This window comes from Physeter macrocephalus, chromosome 13 (genome assembly GCF_002837175.3).
Source record: "Physeter macrocephalus isolate SW-GA chromosome 13, ASM283717v5, whole genome shotgun sequence".
Taxonomy (NCBI): Eukaryota; Metazoa; Chordata; class Mammalia; order Artiodactyla; family Physeteridae; genus Physeter; species Physeter macrocephalus.
In genome coordinates, this window is record NC_041226.1 from 23,909,781 (window position 1) to 23,926,442 (window position 16,662).

General features: G+C 41.0%; 1 protein-coding gene across 19 annotated transcripts in view; it reads left to right on the forward strand.

Annotated features, from left to right (window-relative positions):
• Window positions 1-16,662, forward strand: part of ENOX1 (ecto-NOX disulfide-thiol exchanger 1) — a 657,005-nt gene that overhangs the window by 180,856 nt on the left and 459,487 nt on the right. For all 19 annotated transcript variants that reach the window (XM_028497884.2, XM_028497886.2, XM_028497888.2 and 16 more), the window contains one exon: window positions 13,015-13,174. The gene's annotated coding sequence lies outside the window, so the exon portion shown is untranslated. The remainder of the gene's footprint in view (window positions 1-13,014; window positions 13,175-16,662) is intronic.

Here is a 16,662-nt window from a genome sequence, read left to right on the forward strand (position 1 = left end):
TATGTGATAATCTACAAAAAAAACCCTACACAGAACTTTACAGTTAACGATGAAAGGCTGAATGCTTTCTCCTTACAATTGGGAACAAGGCAAGGCTATCCACCCTCACCATTCTTACAGAGTACTGTAAAGCGAGGAACAAAAAACACATAGATTGGGAAGGAAGAAATAAAACTGCCATTATTTACAGGCAACGTGGTTGTATATATAGAAAATCACAAAGAATCAATGTTTTTAAAAAACGCTAGAACTAATAAGTGAGTTCAGGAAGATCACAGGATGCAGCTAAACATACAGTCAGTTGTATTTCTGTATACTAGCAGTGAACACATTGACACAGAAATTCAGAAATACAATACTGCTTATAGTTGCTCAAAAAAAGAGAAGTGTTTAGGTGTAAATCTAACAAAGTGTACAAGACTTGTATACTAAAAGCTACACAGTACTGATGAAAGAAATTAAAAAAAGATTTAAACAAATGGAAAGGCATACCATGTTCATGGAGTGGAAGATGTCAGCTATGCTCGAGCTGATATAGAGGTTTGCTAGCAATTCCTATCAAAATCACAGGAACAATTTTGTGGCTATTGACAAGATTATTCTAAATTTTATATAGAAAGGCAAAAGAACTAGAATAGTTTAAGCAATTTTGAAAAAAGCAGCATGAGAGGATTCAATCTACCCAGTTCCATGACTTATTATATAGACCCTATAATCAAGACTGTGGTTTTGGTGGAGGGATAGATGCATAAATCAATGGAGGAGAATAGAGACCCCAGTCAAAGACCCCTACAAATGTGCACAGTTGACTTTTGACAGAGGTGCAAATGCAATTCATTGGAGGCAGTATACCTATTTTAACACACAGTGCTGGAGCAATAACATTTATAGGTGAAAAATGAACCTCAATCTCAGTTTCACACCTTATACAAAAATTAACTCAAAATAGATCATAGAGTTAAGTACAAAACTGTTAGAAAAAAGTAGGATGAAATCTTTGGGATCTAGGCATAGACAAAGAGTTCTTAAACTTGATGCCAAAAGCATGATCCACAAAAGAAAAAATAAATAAATCAGAATTTTTCAGATTTCATTAATTTTAACTTGTTTTGATCTGCCAAAGACTCTGTTGGGAGAATAAAAATGTAAGCTACAGACTGGGAGAAAATGTTTGCAAACCACTTATCTGAGAGAACTACTACCCTAGAATATATAAAGAACTCTCAAAAGTCAACACTGAAAAACAATCTAATTAGAAAGTGGGAAAAGACCTGGAGAATTTCACCAAAGGGTATATGCAGGTAGCCAATAAGCATGTGAAAACGTTGGATAGTATTAGTCATCATGGAATTGCATATTAAAACCACAATGCCAAATCACTATACATCTATCAGAATGGCTAAATTAAAACTAGTGACAACAGCAAATGCTGGCAAGGATGCAGAGAAACTAGATCACTGATAGATTGCTGGTAGGAATGTGAAATTGTACAGCCACCTTGGAAAACAGTTTGGCAATGTCTGAAAAAACTAAGCAGGCAACTAGTGTAAACTTTTGTTATCACTCAGAAATATTTAAGTACAGTTTTTATCATCTGGAACTATTTATTATAAAATGTAAGGCTTAATATTTGTTTGCAAAGATAGTGTTAGACGATGGGAAATGAAATGTATTGTATTGCACTTATGGAACAAAGTACTGGGCTATAGTGGAAGGCACAGATCATAATGCTGCTGATTTATTTTGAGAGTCATAAAAGTCTTGGTGAGAAAAATACTGAGGAGAATTTATGATAATTAATTGGTTATCAAATTAATTTTTTTATACAAGTTCCCCTGGAGGAAAAAGCATTAATTTTCAAATCACCCTGCAGGAATTCTTGGGTAAAAACTTTCCAGGAGTCATAAAGTCTGCTTTCTTTTTACTTTTTTGGAAAGAACCCATAATTCTATTCCCATGACTTTAGCAAAAAAAAAAAAATAATAATAAATCTGCCCTTTATAGCTGATGACAGATGGGGCACCAACAAAGATGTTATTTCTATCCATTTAGAACTGTTTGTCAATGATAATCCAATTCCCTTCTAGATCTTTCTCAATCATCAAATATGATGCTCTCAAATTAGTGACTTACAAGAATATGAGTAACCCATACAGGATATATCTGTGTTTTCATTTCCCACATGTTCTGCTACTGTCAACTGGGCCAGTCAAGTGAGATCTACTTGGTTGGCCCTTCCTAGTTGTAATACACACCATCTTATTCACAATGAGCCTATCTGGGACATTAATCTGCTCTCTCTGACTGCTTCACAGAGGTCAGCTTTTAGTTAAAATGATTTTCCTTTGGATTGCTTGCTTAGGGTCACCCCCTTTCAACTCTACCCACAAGACAGATTACCAAGAATCCTCTAATAATATTAGTATTAATATTCATATGTGAAGATGACTGTTGACAGTGATTGATTGGATATGAATGACAGAAAAAAAATGCAGAGTTTGCACAAAGGAAAAGAAAGTGTCTCCCTGGAAGGTGATAACCAGCATCTTTGAGAGCACTTAGGGAGTCTGTGTTTGTGAGGCCAGTGAGTTAGGAGGCTGGAAAGCAATGTGGCATTGCTGAAACTGATGAAGAAGAGCAAGGTACCATGCCAGGGGCAAGCACAGGCTCTTAGGCAAAGCTCCCAACTGCTGAGAGGTTGACTTGTTTTGCAAACTCTACAAGTAATTTGTTGTTCAGTCACATTCCGTGGTCACTGGCACTATTGTGCAGAGTGGCTTCACAAAAGAAGCATTGCTAGAATGCATTAGAAATGATGATTTAAGATTGAACTGGCTCTGTTGAAATGACCTTAAATTACATGCTGCAACGTTTTTTCCCAAGTGGCTAAAATCACTGACGTAAGATATTTAAAATGTCAGAAACATATATCCTTAATAAGATCGGAGAGTCAGCCATACTTCAGGGAGCATCATAGGTCTTCACCATCATCTAAGTAGACCTTTGAGACTACATGGGTCGTTCCTTGATTTCTCTCATTATAAATTAATCTGAAATGACTGATGCATTCTGACATCTGGACAGGACTGCAGCAGATGTGTGACTGAGTCATGTTTGCAACTTCCTCGCTTCAGATCCTGCAACGTAATTTAGCATTTAACATTTAAACATTTAGACTGGAGGATTAGCCTTCCAAGTATTGTAATTCTTGATGCCTAACAGATGGATCCAGGGATACATGTGCGTATCTGGGTGAACAGATCTGAATTAAGGAAAGGCAGCTTCTTCTGGCACCAATGTATACCAATGGAATATCATTGGTGTAAACAGGAAACATGGCACCTGTTAACTCAGGTTTCCATGTGTAACACTTAGGCAGTTGGCAAGACAGAATTTATTCCAGCCCCCTCATAGGGGTGGGAGCAAGATAACAATAATTGTTGGCATTGCTGAACTATATTAGATATGTTGCACAATGTTACAGCAAGCCTCCCCACAATTGCAATCACCTGAATTTGGCAATTCACAGTCAGTTGAAATTCTTATACTGAGTAGTATTTTATATAGGTCTGTTTATTGTAAATGAGTGATTTATTTATTTTTAAATTTATTTTCTTTTATTGAGGTATAATTGAATATAACATAATATATATTAGTTTCAGGTGTACAACGTAATGATTTGATATATGTATGTATTGTAAAATGATCGCCACAGTAAGCCTAGTTAACATCCATCACCACACACAATTACAATTTTTCTTTCTTGTGATGGAAACTTTTAAGGTATATTTTCTTAGCAGCTTTCAAATATATTACAGTGTTATTAACTATCGTCACCATGCCGTACATTTATTTTTAGTATCTAAATTTGAAAGTAGTTAGTGTGCTTTCCAAGATTTTGCTTGGTTTGGTAAATTGTAAGAAGCCAGGAAGACTGAAGAGAAAAGAAGACTGAACTGAGAAAAGGACCAGGGAAAAGTGGAAAATGTTTTGACAACCTGAACGTAAACAAACAAACCAAGGAACTCTGCGATCCACTTTGTAACTCTATATGTGTAGGTTACTGCTTCCCTCATGAGTATGAGTAACTAATTTTAGCCAGCAATGAGACCAAAACATTGTGAAAAAAGAAATTGAAGCTCAAGAAAGTGATATGTTCATTCAGTGTGTGAACTAGCTCTGTTAACTAACCATGAAGAGATACACACTTTTCTTAATAGAAAATAAGTTTTCCCCAATTCCACTTTAAAAAGGTTGAGTAAATACTTTAGAAATATCAGTTTGAATGGGTATCAAACCTTTAGCCTTTCTGGGGCGCCTACATGATTTGCTCTCAGACTGTGTGTGTGTGTGTGTGTGTGTGTGTGTGTGTGTCTGTGTGTGTGAGAGCGAGAGAGCGCAAGAGCCTGAGCGAGTGAGTGAGAGGGAGAGAGAGAGATGGCAGGGGCGGTGGGGGGAGAGGCAAGTGAGCAAGTACAAACATGCACAGCTGAATACACAGCACAAGAAAAGTACTCACGTGCGCGGAATTAAATGGGTCTGAGTTTCGAAAAGCTAGACTCCATTTATCACCTGCAAAATATCACAAAAACATTACATAAATGCCATGAGCACTTTGATGTCTGGACTCTGTCTTGATGACCAGGGCAGATGGTTGATACGTCCTAAGAACGCGCACTTTGCAGCTCCCAGCGTTTGGAACTCTGCCATATAAATTTGAAATGGGGCAAAGTGAAATGCTGGGATTTTCATATACTCATGAGAGGTGCAAAATTTCAAAACGGGGGATCATAGGAAGTTATTCTCTGAGAAAACAACCCTATCAGTAAAGATTAGAGACTGTCATTTATCTGGCTGTTGTCTGGGTGAACAGGAAGGAGATGGGAAAAATTCTTACATAAATGAAGCCCCTAAGAGTGTAGCGCAGTCATGTTTTTCTTGTATTTGTAACAGTTATTTTAATATTTGTTAATGCATCTTACATTAATTCTTATGCCATAATAGTGTACTAGTTATCAGTTTTCAATGCAATTATATGTGTGCTAGCTTTAATGAGAGCCTGCAAGGAGATTAAAATAAAAGGATTCTCCAGGGACACGGGTTTGATCCCTGGTCCGGGAAGATCCCACACGCCACAGAGCAACTAAGCCCTTGACCCACAACTACTGAGCCTGTGCTGTAGAGCCTGTGAGCCACAACTACTGAGCCTGTGCACCCTAGAGCCCATGCATTGCAACTACTGAGCCCCTGCACCACAACTACTGAAGCCCATGCTCTCTGGGGCCCGCGTGCTGCAACTACTGAGCCTGCATGCTGCAACTACTGAATCCCGTGCACCTAGAGCCTGTGCTCCACAACAAGAGAAGCCACTGCAATGAGAAGCCCGCACACCGCAATGAAGAGTAGCCCTCGCTCACCACAACTAGAGAAAGCCTGCATGTAGCAACAAAGACCCAACGCAGCCTAAAATAAAATAAAATAAAATAAAATAAAATAAAATAAATAAAAGGATTCCATGACATGGTTTATGTTACAAATAAGACAAGAACCTTTTTTTTCAAATGCAAGTGTGAAGTTATACGGAGAGAAATAATTAGATGCTACACGTGCCATACTTTATAATTGCTTTGCCTTTTAGCTGCGAACCTTAGACTTTCATCTCATCTGTAGGTTTGTCATCATTAGGTAAGAGGAAGCAGCATCGGAATGGCGGTGATGCTGCTTCTAGAAAGCTCAAATTGTGTATCCACGACAACATAACTCAGACCCAGAATTATTCGTTATAACCGAAATATAAATTATTTATAAAAATATAAATAAAGCCAAAGTGACTATTTTATTAAAATAGAACTGCTGGGTGGAGAAAATTTATGAAAATAATAAGGAGCTTTTAAGCTATTGAACTATATACTGTTACGAATGAGTTATGGCAAGCATAATGAGCGTCATGCAGGGGTGAGAGGAAAAAAAGAAAACTTTATTCACAGATATGCACAAATAAAAAGTGATAGATTGTGATTTGTGGGTTTGCTGACCGCAAAGAGGAGCAGTCTCTTGTATGTATCCACCTGATCCTGTGAAAGATGCAGAGACTGGGAAAAGTGTCACGTCAAAAACCAGCCTTTCTCCAGCGCCTGCTCTGTGACTGCCCTCTGCTAGGCGTCTTAGGTACAGTGTAATTCGAGGACAACAAAGAGAGTGAAGAGTCGCAGAGTGATTGGCAGAGATTGGAAGGGGGGCGTGCCAGTGGTGTGGAAATTCAAGTGACAAGAGGGGGGTGGGTGGGTGACACTGACGTCAGAGAGTGGCCCAGCAGTAAGAAGTGACCTTCAGGGCAGCTCTGGGGACTCAGCAGGGTGCTGATCGCAGAAGGCTTCAGCCCTCCCTGTGCCTCAGTGAAGACTAAAGGCAGTTCTGTGCTTGTTCAAAGCACATTTGTCACACGGCAGGTCTTCAGTTCATATATGGCATGGGAAGAATGGGAACAAGACCAGAGCGCAAAGGGATATTTGTATCTGTCTTTCTGTCCATCCATCCATCCATCCATCTAGCCAATTCAAAGAGGTGGATGGCAAGTTCTTGGTTAACTTAACTACAGCTGTGCCCATTGTTGTTATCAGGACGGCAGCGGATATTCGTAATGATGCCCTAAGTCACCGAGGACAAGCTGTGTAATATTATTCTTAAGAAGGTAGACACATGTAAAAATCTATTCTAGAAAGATTTCCATCTTTTCATTAGATCAATGATTCCTCCAGGGAAGAAATCATTTCTTATTCATCGTTATATCTTTTGACACCCAGCACAATGTTCTTTCCATAGGAGGTAAAAATATTTGTGACACTGAGCAGAAGAGAAATAATTTATGTTTTGGGGAAAAAGAATTATGTTGTTCAAAAGCCAGTATTTTTATCAGGAGACTCAACCCGAAATAATACATTGCCCTTCCCGTACTCCTACCTGTTCTCACCCTTCAAAATAAGATGATGTTTTCACGTATTGAATTAAGGATTCAGTTACTGAAGTGTCTTTAGTGACACAGAGGATGTGTTTCTAAGACATTTTTCAGGAACATTTAACAGAGGAAGATGCAGTACAGGTGGTGTCACATGAAAGGATCATTTCCTGCCAACATGCATTGGAGGCACCAGGCAGAGGTCCCCTACTCCTGCCTTTTCCCAGATGATTCTCAGCTCAGTGACTTGGGTGCTACTGGCTGTAAGCCTTATGCAGTACCCTAAGCTCAAGGTGGAATTTAGCCAGATAAGACTCAGGGATCAGGACCGTAGAGCTTCCGTAAGATGCCTCTACCTGAGGCTCAGCTGGGGCATCCTCACGTCTACCCAGGCCCAGCACATCCCCGAATAGACTGAATTTTATTCCAGTAGACCCCGCATCATGTGGTAGAAAGAGCAGTAGGTTTCTGGAGTCTGTGGTCTGGGATTTTAGTGACCATATTTGCCCTAACTGGTAAGCTGTAACCTCCTTGGGCTTCGGTTTTCATAATTATAACATGAGGATTGTCATATCTCCCTTACAGAATTGTTGGTAGATCACGTGAAATAATGGGTCTGATGCGTTGAGGGGATCGAAAGCACGAGACACACATCAGGCCGGGTTCCTCTGTGGCCAGACCAGAGTTCTGGTAACTTTGCTGCCAAGGATGTCTTAACTCACTACCACTGATAATGGCTGAAAATAAGGAAAATTATAAGGAACTTTTTACTAATAAACTATGCAATTATAAATGAGTTATTTGGGTTATATTGGTAACACCTATGTAAGGAAAGTTAGAAAGTGTTATTTATGAAAAATGAACCTCTTTGCACACTAAGTACAAACTATGTACTCTTGGCCCAATTAATCCAATACTTTGCGTCTATTAGCTTTGCCAGAGATTCTGCCAACTTCCCAACAGAATTCTGACCGCCTCCACGGATTTCAACAAGCTCGCTAACACTCAACTATTTTCGCTAAAATCTAGTTAAGCTCCCGTTAACACTTTTCAGCGGGCCAGCCATGTGCTGTCTCTGATGGAAACACCTCACTTAACACAGAGCTATCCTTAGATAAGTGAAAGAATCCTATTTCAACTCTACAGGTCCTTGTCAGCTTGGTGTTCCCTTCAGAGCTCCTGGTAAACTGCTCCTTGACTTTAAAAAAAAAAAGTAGTTTCACATTCTAAATAGTGTATTTTAAAGGAGCCCAAACCTTTTTCTGCAATTTTATTCATAGCACACCATATCGCCTGTAGTTTGGTATTTGTTCTAACAGGTTACAATAAAAGTGAAAGCCAGCTGTGTCGTACTTTTCACAATTTGCTGTTTGCCCTTTTTCAGTTGGAGGTATTTCCAGGGACTAAGGTTCACTGGCGAGTCCTGTACCTTCTTCTCAGCAGCCATGCAGGCAGAGAGGAGACCCCTTTACTTTATGTATAGTTAATTTACAGTGTTGTATTAATTACTGCTGTACAGCAAAGTGATTCAGTTATACATATATGTATATATATACACACACACACATTCTTTCTTTATAATCTTTTCCATTATGTTTATCGTGGGGTACTGAATATAGTTCTCTGTGCTCTATAGTAGGACCTTGTTGTTTACCCATCCTATATATAAAAGCTGACATCTGCTGACCCCAACCTCCCACTCCATCCCTTCTCCAGCCCCCTTTCCCTTGGCAACCACCAGTCTCTTCTCTGTGCCCATGATTCTGTTTCTGTTTCATAGATAGGTTCATTTGTGTCATATTTTACATTCCATGTATAAGTGATATATGGTATTTACCTTTCTCTGTCTGACTTACTTCACTTAATATGATCATCTCTAGTTGCATCCATGTTGCTGCCAATGGCATTATTTTGTTCTTTTTTATGGCTGAGTAGTATTCCATTGTATATATGTACTACATCTTCTTTATCCATTCATCTGTCGATGGACATTTAGGTTGTTTCCATGTCTTGGCTATTGCGAATACTGCTGTTATGAACATAGAGGTGCATGTATCTTTTGAATTATAGTTTTGTCTGGATATATGCCCAGAAGTGGGATTGCTGGATCATGTGGTAATTCTATTTTTAGTTTTCTGACGAACCTCCATACTGTTTTCCACAGTGACTGCACCAACTTACGTTCCCACCAACAATGTAGGAGGGTTCCCTTTTTGAGGAGACCCCTTTATGAGCAGATGAAGTAGGCTTGGGAAAGGGCCAGACTTTCTGAACCACAGAATGTGTTTATCCAAGTTCTGAAAATGGAATACTGGAGTTTGGGTAGTCGTCTTTCAATCTGCTTGAGCGTAGGAGCTATGACAAATATTATTTCATTCAACAAATATTTACCTCTTACAATGTGCCAAGCACTACAGGTCTTGTGGAGAAAGCATTGATCAAAACAGACAAAACTCTACCTTCATGAAGCATATTTCCTTGTTGGGGGAGGCAGTATATTTTTAGGAGGAGAGTGCTATGCTAGTAATTTGGCTCTCAGGGAGAAAAGAGGCCTAATTTTTAGCATGTGCCAAGCGTGGCTAATTTCAGGCTACCAGTGTGAATGGGAGTTGGGGAGAGAGGTGTATAACCAGCAATCTGGTTTTTTTTGAGGAAGCTCCATAGTGTTTTCCACAGGGGCCGCACCAATTTACATTCCCACTGACAATGCACAAGGGTTCCCTTTTCTCCATATCTCTTCAGGACTTGTTATTTGTTGTCTTTTTTGCAGTGCTGACTTTGACAGGTGTGAAGTAATACCTCATTATGGTTTTGATTTGTGTTTTCCTGGTGTTTAGTGATGTTCAGCATCTTCTCATGTGTTTGTTGGCCATCTGTAGGTCTTCTTTGGAAAAATGTCTATTCAGGTCCTCTGTCCATTTTTTAAACCAGTTGCTTATTTTTCTCATGTTGAACTGTATGAGTTCTTTGCACACTTTGGATAGTAGCCCCTTGTTAGATATATGATTTGCAAATATCTTCTCCCATTCAGTAGGCTACTTTTTCAGTTTGTTCACTGTGCAAAAACTTTTTGTTTGATGTAGTCCCATTTGATTATTTTTGCTTTTGTTTCCTTGCCTGAGGAGTTATGTCCAAAGCAATATTGTAAGACTGATGTCAAAAAGCATATACTGCGTATGTTTTCTTCTAGAAGTTTTATGGTTTCGGCTCTTCAAGTCTGTAATCCATTTTTAGTTTCTTTTTGTGCACAGAGAGAGAAAATTAGAAGGCATCCTTTGGGCCCAGCCACACACTCCCGCTCTGGTCACCAGAGCTATATGCTCTGGCGATACGCTTTTCTGTGGGCTCTGTGGGCCCTTCTGTTGTGGCGGGCTGGCTACTTTGGGTGTGTTGATATGTAGGGCAGACTCCTGGCTCGGTGGACTGCCAGGCCCTGCCTCATGCGGTGGCTGCCAGCCTGCTGGTGGATGGGGCCAGGTCCCAGCTTGGCTGGCTGTGTAGCCCTGAGTGTGCCTGGGGCTGCTGTCAGCCTACTGGTAGGCAGGTAAGTCCCTGGCACTAATAAGCCAGAGGGAGGACTCCAAAATGGTGCTCACCATCGTCAGTGTCCTTGTGGTTAAATGAGCTCCTAAAAGTGGCTGCTGCCAGTGTCTTTGTTCCCAGTGGAGTCCCCGTTGCCTCTTGCCTCTCCAGGAGGCTCTCCAAGGTGAGCAAGTGGGTCCAAACCAGGCTCCTTTCAAATCACTGCCTCTGTGCTGGACTGGAGTGTGTGAGATTTGCGTGTGCCCTTAGGAGTGGAGTCTCTGTTTCCTATAGCCCTCCACCTCTCTCAGATGCAAACCCTGCTGGCCTTCACAGCCTGATGTTCTGGGGGCTTGTTTTCCTAGTGCAGGACCTCCAGGCTGGGGAGCCCAGTGCGGGGCTCAGACCACTCGATCCTTGGGGAGAACCTCTGCAATTGTGATTACCCTCCCATTTGTAGCTCACCTACCTGGCAGTGTGGGTTCTGACTATACCAATTCCCCATCCCTCTTACCTGTCTAATTTCAGTTCCTTCTTTATATCTTTAGCTGTGGAAAATATTTCCTCCTAGTCTTCAGATCTTCTTCATAGATAGTTTCTCTGTAAATAGTTATGATATTGGTGTGTCCATGGAAGGAGATGAGTTCCGGGCGTCCTACTCTGCCATCTTGGACACTCAAAAACCAGAATTAGCTTCTCTGTTACTGCCTCTGTCCCTTACTAGCTGTTTATTTCCCTTTGCCCACGCACGATTAGCTCCACGGAAGTAGGGGCATGCTATAATGCTTCACACCATTATACCCCTGGTGCGTAGCACACAGTAGGCACTCAGTAAATATTTGTGGAGTGAATGTTGTTATACCTTTCTCCATAGTTTAGTTTCCATAACTGTGAGATTTAAATAATAATACCAACTTTACAGGTAGTTTTGAAAAATAAATATAAAATGATGTGTATAAAGTGCATCGCACCTCCAATATACAGAAAACATGACTACATGGAAGCTGTAATTATTATTTTCCATATTCTGTGTCATTTAGAATCTTGATAAAGATTTTTGACATCCAGAAGGGAGGCTTCTTCATGGGAAAAAGAATGGTGGCTAATTTTCATTAAGACTTTTTCACTAAGCACCATCTCTTGAGTAACTCAGAAATAGAGGACTTCCTCATCTAAAAGCCATAAAGTCCAAACTAACTGCATCACTGCAATTAGAAAGAATTTGTCCTACCCACAGTAATAAAGTAGGACAGAAGCAAGGGAAGCATGCTCTAGGAACTGACTTCCTACACTTAAATATTATTTACTATGATGATTGTTGTTTTAAAATGGTACCTACTCTGGGCTTTTGGAATAAAAATGAAAGACCTGCAGTGGTGTTAAAAGTAGATGAGCAGAGACCGAACTGTTTGAGAGACGTACACTCGGTTGTCATGGTAGCCAAAAGCTCCCAAATAGATCCTTTCCTCCTGCCCAGATGTTTAATGTCTATAGTAATGTGCCCTAGATGGTGACAGAGCCAGATGTGAATGTATAATACCATTTTTTTTTTTTTGTCCTTGACAGTTTAGAAAATCTTTTTAACGCTCAGTGATGAATTTAGCTGGGAGTAAGCAAGTGAGAATTTGGTAGAACATCTGTGTTTCTGAAGTTTGTATTTTTGAGCTGTGTATGAATTCTCAGTTGCCTTTTTAGATGAATGTATTAATTTCACACATTTTGAAGAGAAATTCCTAAAACCAACTAATAAGAGTATATCTGGGAATTGAGGCTACAGAATTTAAAACTGTTGATATGAATCTTTTATTTTCTCATGTTATGGCTTAGGTACCAATTCAGGCTAATGACTGTTAAAGAAAAGAACACATTAATTTGCAAGTCGCTCCTAAAGTTGATTGTTTTAAGAAAAGACCTTTGCCTTGATTATAGCTTTTCAGTAAGTGAAATTGTATGTACATATCTTTTAAGTGTATTTTATTTTCGCAAGATTTTTTATTCTTATTTTATACAAGAAAGCTAGTGTTAGCCAACATTTTCCTGTGAAAATACCTCTGATGAAGGTAAAAAGTATAACCTCATCTTACCACTGACTCTATGACCTAATGAAAGAATGTTAACTGAGGGTCATAATACATGTTCAAAGCACAGTTAACTTTTCTTGAGAAAAAAAATGTAATGTTCAGTTAATCCGCATGAAGACTAATGAACATGAAAGTCTAATACATAAAAGAAGTAAAGTATTTATTGCAGGTCTGTTTTTTTTTTTTCTGGTGACTGGAGGGTGGAGGAGAACTAGGGACAATAAGGATTTTGTAAGGAGGTCAGAGTCAGATAATCAGGGCGGAAGAAAAGAGTAGGAGAAACCGATGGAAGAAAACGTACCTAACTCCTCCTACCTGGTATTTCTCCTAGACCTTTACCTCATGTGGGTCCTTGTTCCCCTTCTCTCTCAGCAGCCACATAAAATCCTGCTCTCTCAGCCCCATTGACCCAGGTATGCTACTCTCCCCTTTCTAAGATACGCTTTGTTTCCCCAGCTGTGCAACCAGCCCCAGAGAGGCATTGTGTCTCTGAGTCACCTGAGCTCTGTGCTGCTGCCTTCCTGCTGTCCACCCACCTCTCTTCACCTCTGACGGTCTTCCCCTAGTGTCTGCAGGCTCTTCTGGGACGACTGTCTCAAAGGGAAGTGCCTCTCAGGTAAGTCTTTTTCACCTCCCCTGTGGATCTGTGCAGATTTCCGTCTGATGATCTCTTTAAGCAGAAGTTGTCCTTTTAGGGCAGTGCAGTTTAATAGAACTTTCTGCAGCCACAGAAATGTTCTGGGTCTGTGCTATCCAGTATGGTAGCCAGTAGCCACTTGGGGCTACTTAGACTTAAATGAATTAAAATGAAATACAATTAAATATTTGTCTCCTTAGCCACACTACCCACAATTGAGGTGCTCGATTGTCACGTGCTGCTGGTGGCAGCTGAATTAGATGGTGCAGCTTTAGAGGAATCCCAGGTCTGGTGGGAATGGGCCGATTCTGGTCAAGTTCAGATGGGTGGAGAGAAGCCCCAGGGAATCGTGGTCTCAGAGGAAAGCCACGGTGGATGCAAAGGTCCAGCAACTATCTGTTAGCCAGGCTTCCTGCAGCAGGCTGTCTTGAAGGGAGACTGGAGCAGGGCAATTCCGTGGCCTCCACACGCCCCAGCTCCCGATAAACGGTGGTGTGGCCTCAAGTGTGGAATTTCGAGTTAGGCCTGGGTTTGTTGGAACGTTGGCTCCACCGGTCGTTAGCTATGGGACATAGGAAGTTATGTAAATTCACTCAAGCTTTGTTTCTTCATTTGTAAAATCAAGATGATAATACCTCCTTGCCAGGGCTGCGGTGTAAATTCTGTGAGGTGATAAATGGAAGGCAGCACAGTGCCTGGCATATCCTAACCACCTACTGTATCAGCCGGAAATTAGATGCTCTAGGTCCTGTGTGTCAGCCTCAGGCCCTGCTCCTGCAGCTTAAACAAAATACTGATTAGCCTTTTGAACTGAAGTATTAAACAAACAAGAGAATAATTCAGGAATTGTTGCTACATTGCCTGTGATTTTCAAACACATTATTTTATACAAGTATAAGTCTCCTTATAGTAAGATGCTGTTTTGAAGAAGAATGTGCGTGTGCGCGTGTGTGTGTGTACAGACTAATCTTTATTCACACTATTAACTATTACACCAGGCAGGCACTGGTAACAGTGCATGTGGAAAGATGTCCTTGACCACTGTTTGTGGACCCAAGTCAGCTGCTGTTTTCATCACAGACATTCACACTTGCTCATGATTGAAATTGTCTAGTCCAAGGATCGTAATACATTCCTGCGGTCCGCATTCCAGGTTGCAAAGGGAGGAGAAGTATTTTAAAGAGCAGATTGTGTGCACATCTTGGGAGTTTCTTCTGCCTTCTTTCCTTGCAATTCCACATACTTTCACGCACGCGAGAGCAAATGGGGTTGGTGTTGATGGGGCTCCGTAAGAGAGAATCAACTGGCTGACCTTGTAGCGATCCTGCTGGAACTTGAAGATATGAGGATCAGACTGTGGTCCAAAAACCCAGATGGTTTCAACTGCCTGAACGTCTAGTTTCAGCGTGCTTCCAAACTCCATCTCTCAGCTTCTGTGCAAAACAGGTCATATATTTTGACAAGAGGAGAAGCGGGAGGAGTTCAGATGACTAATATTTATGGAGCATCCTCACTATGAATTGAGTTTTAAATAGTCAAGATCTTCCCCTGGAGGAAGGCTGACAGATTGTTTGAAAAGGGGTGCCTGTGTGTGCTGGAGTGGGGGAAAGCCACAGAATTACAAATCCAAACGGGTCCTCAAGAGTGGGGCTTCCCCACGCTCCCTCTCTGATTCCTGCTAAGCAGGGACCATGTTCTGTAGCTCCTCCCAATTGACTTCACCTTCCAGATAAGCTTTGAAGGTTTTGAAGGGCTGCTTTTTTTATTTGGGGGACTCTGTCCCCTCCCCTGAAATCTGGGCTGTCTTGTGATTGTTTCAACTAGTAGAGTACATCTGCTAAAAGAAAAGAGGCATCTCTTTTTTTAAAAAAAGTTATTTTAAGGGTTTCACTACAGACAGGGTAACCAAGAGAAGGAAATTGGGGAATTTGCAGCTGACTCAGAGACTTGGAGGGGCCCTCCTATAGCGGTCTCCCAGACTCTCTCTCTGCTCACCCCATCCCCAAACAATTTTATTTCTGATCCGTCAGTAGGTAAGGCTGTGGAATTGTTTCTTTATTTTGGTCCTTTTCCCTGGAAGTATGTAGACCTGAAGGTGCATTCTGAGCAAAACAGGAGAATTCCTTTGCTGTCTGCAAAACTGTCGATCCACACAACCTGCCGGCAGGTAAATAGGTGAGGAAGTCACTCCAGGAAGCAATCGCTACCAGACCCTAGACTGCTGCTCTCCTCTAAAACAATTTTTAGCAAAAATTTTAAACCAAGTATACTAGCAGTTCTTGGAATTCGGTGGTATTTATTCTGTTAATATATGAAACACTAGCCAAATATTGTTACTGAGTAATTATTTTGAGAGGTACTAATATTTTTGAGAACTTCAGTGATGTAGAACAGTGGTCCGCAAACTTTTTGGCACCAGGGACCGGTTTCATGGAAGACAGGTTTTCCACAGACCGGAGTGGGGTGGGGAATGATTTCGGGATGATTCTGGCACATTACATTTATTGTGCACTTTATTTCTATTATTATTACATTGTGATATGTAATGAAATAATTATACAACTCACCATAATGCAGAATCAGTGGGAGCCCTGAGCTTGTTTTCCTGCAACTAGCTGGTCCCATCTGGGGGTGATGGGAGACAGTGGCACCCGACGTGAGTTGCTTATGTCTAGTCTACTCCGTGATCTCGTTTTGGTTGCTGTCACTGCAGAAAACTCTGCTTCACAAAGACAGGATGTTGGAAATGGAAGCAGGCTTTTCAGTGCTTCTGTGGCAATCTCAGGATATTCTGCCTTGACTTTAAGCCAGAACATATGGAGATTTGAAGTTGTCTCAAACAGACTTTTAAGGCCACCGTCATTTGCCATCTCAAGCAGTTGATCCTCTTCTAGCGCGGACAAAGTCGATTCACCTGGCTTATTCACAAATGGGTCACGGATCCATTCCCTCCCAGTTCGGGGATCTTTTGTGGTTGGGGAGTAATGCTCAAACTCTTTTGAAAGCTGCAATAGGTGATAGAAGGCCCTGGTTCAGTCTCTTTCAGAATCTCTGCTACTGTTTGAAACATGTCAGAAATCCCAGTGTTTACTCGTCGCTCCCAGAATTCGAGTTTGGCTTTGAATGCGGCCACTTTATCTGCCGACTCGAACACAGTTGTCGTTCTCCCCTGAAGTGACAGATTGAGTTTGTTGAGCAGGTTGAACATGTCACACAAGTAAGCAAGTTTTGCGACCCGTTCTGTGTCACTGAAATGTCCTGCCAGTGGTGACTGTTTTTCTAAACGAAATCTCTGGAGTGGCTCTTGGAACTCAAAAACTCTGGCCAGTGAACTACCCTTAGAAAGCCATCTCACTTCTGTGTATAAGAGAAGACGTGTGTGCTCTGCGTCCATCTCCTTACAGAGCCGCGCGAACAGTCGTGAGTTAAGGGCATGCACTTTAATGGGCTTGATGATTTTAATCACA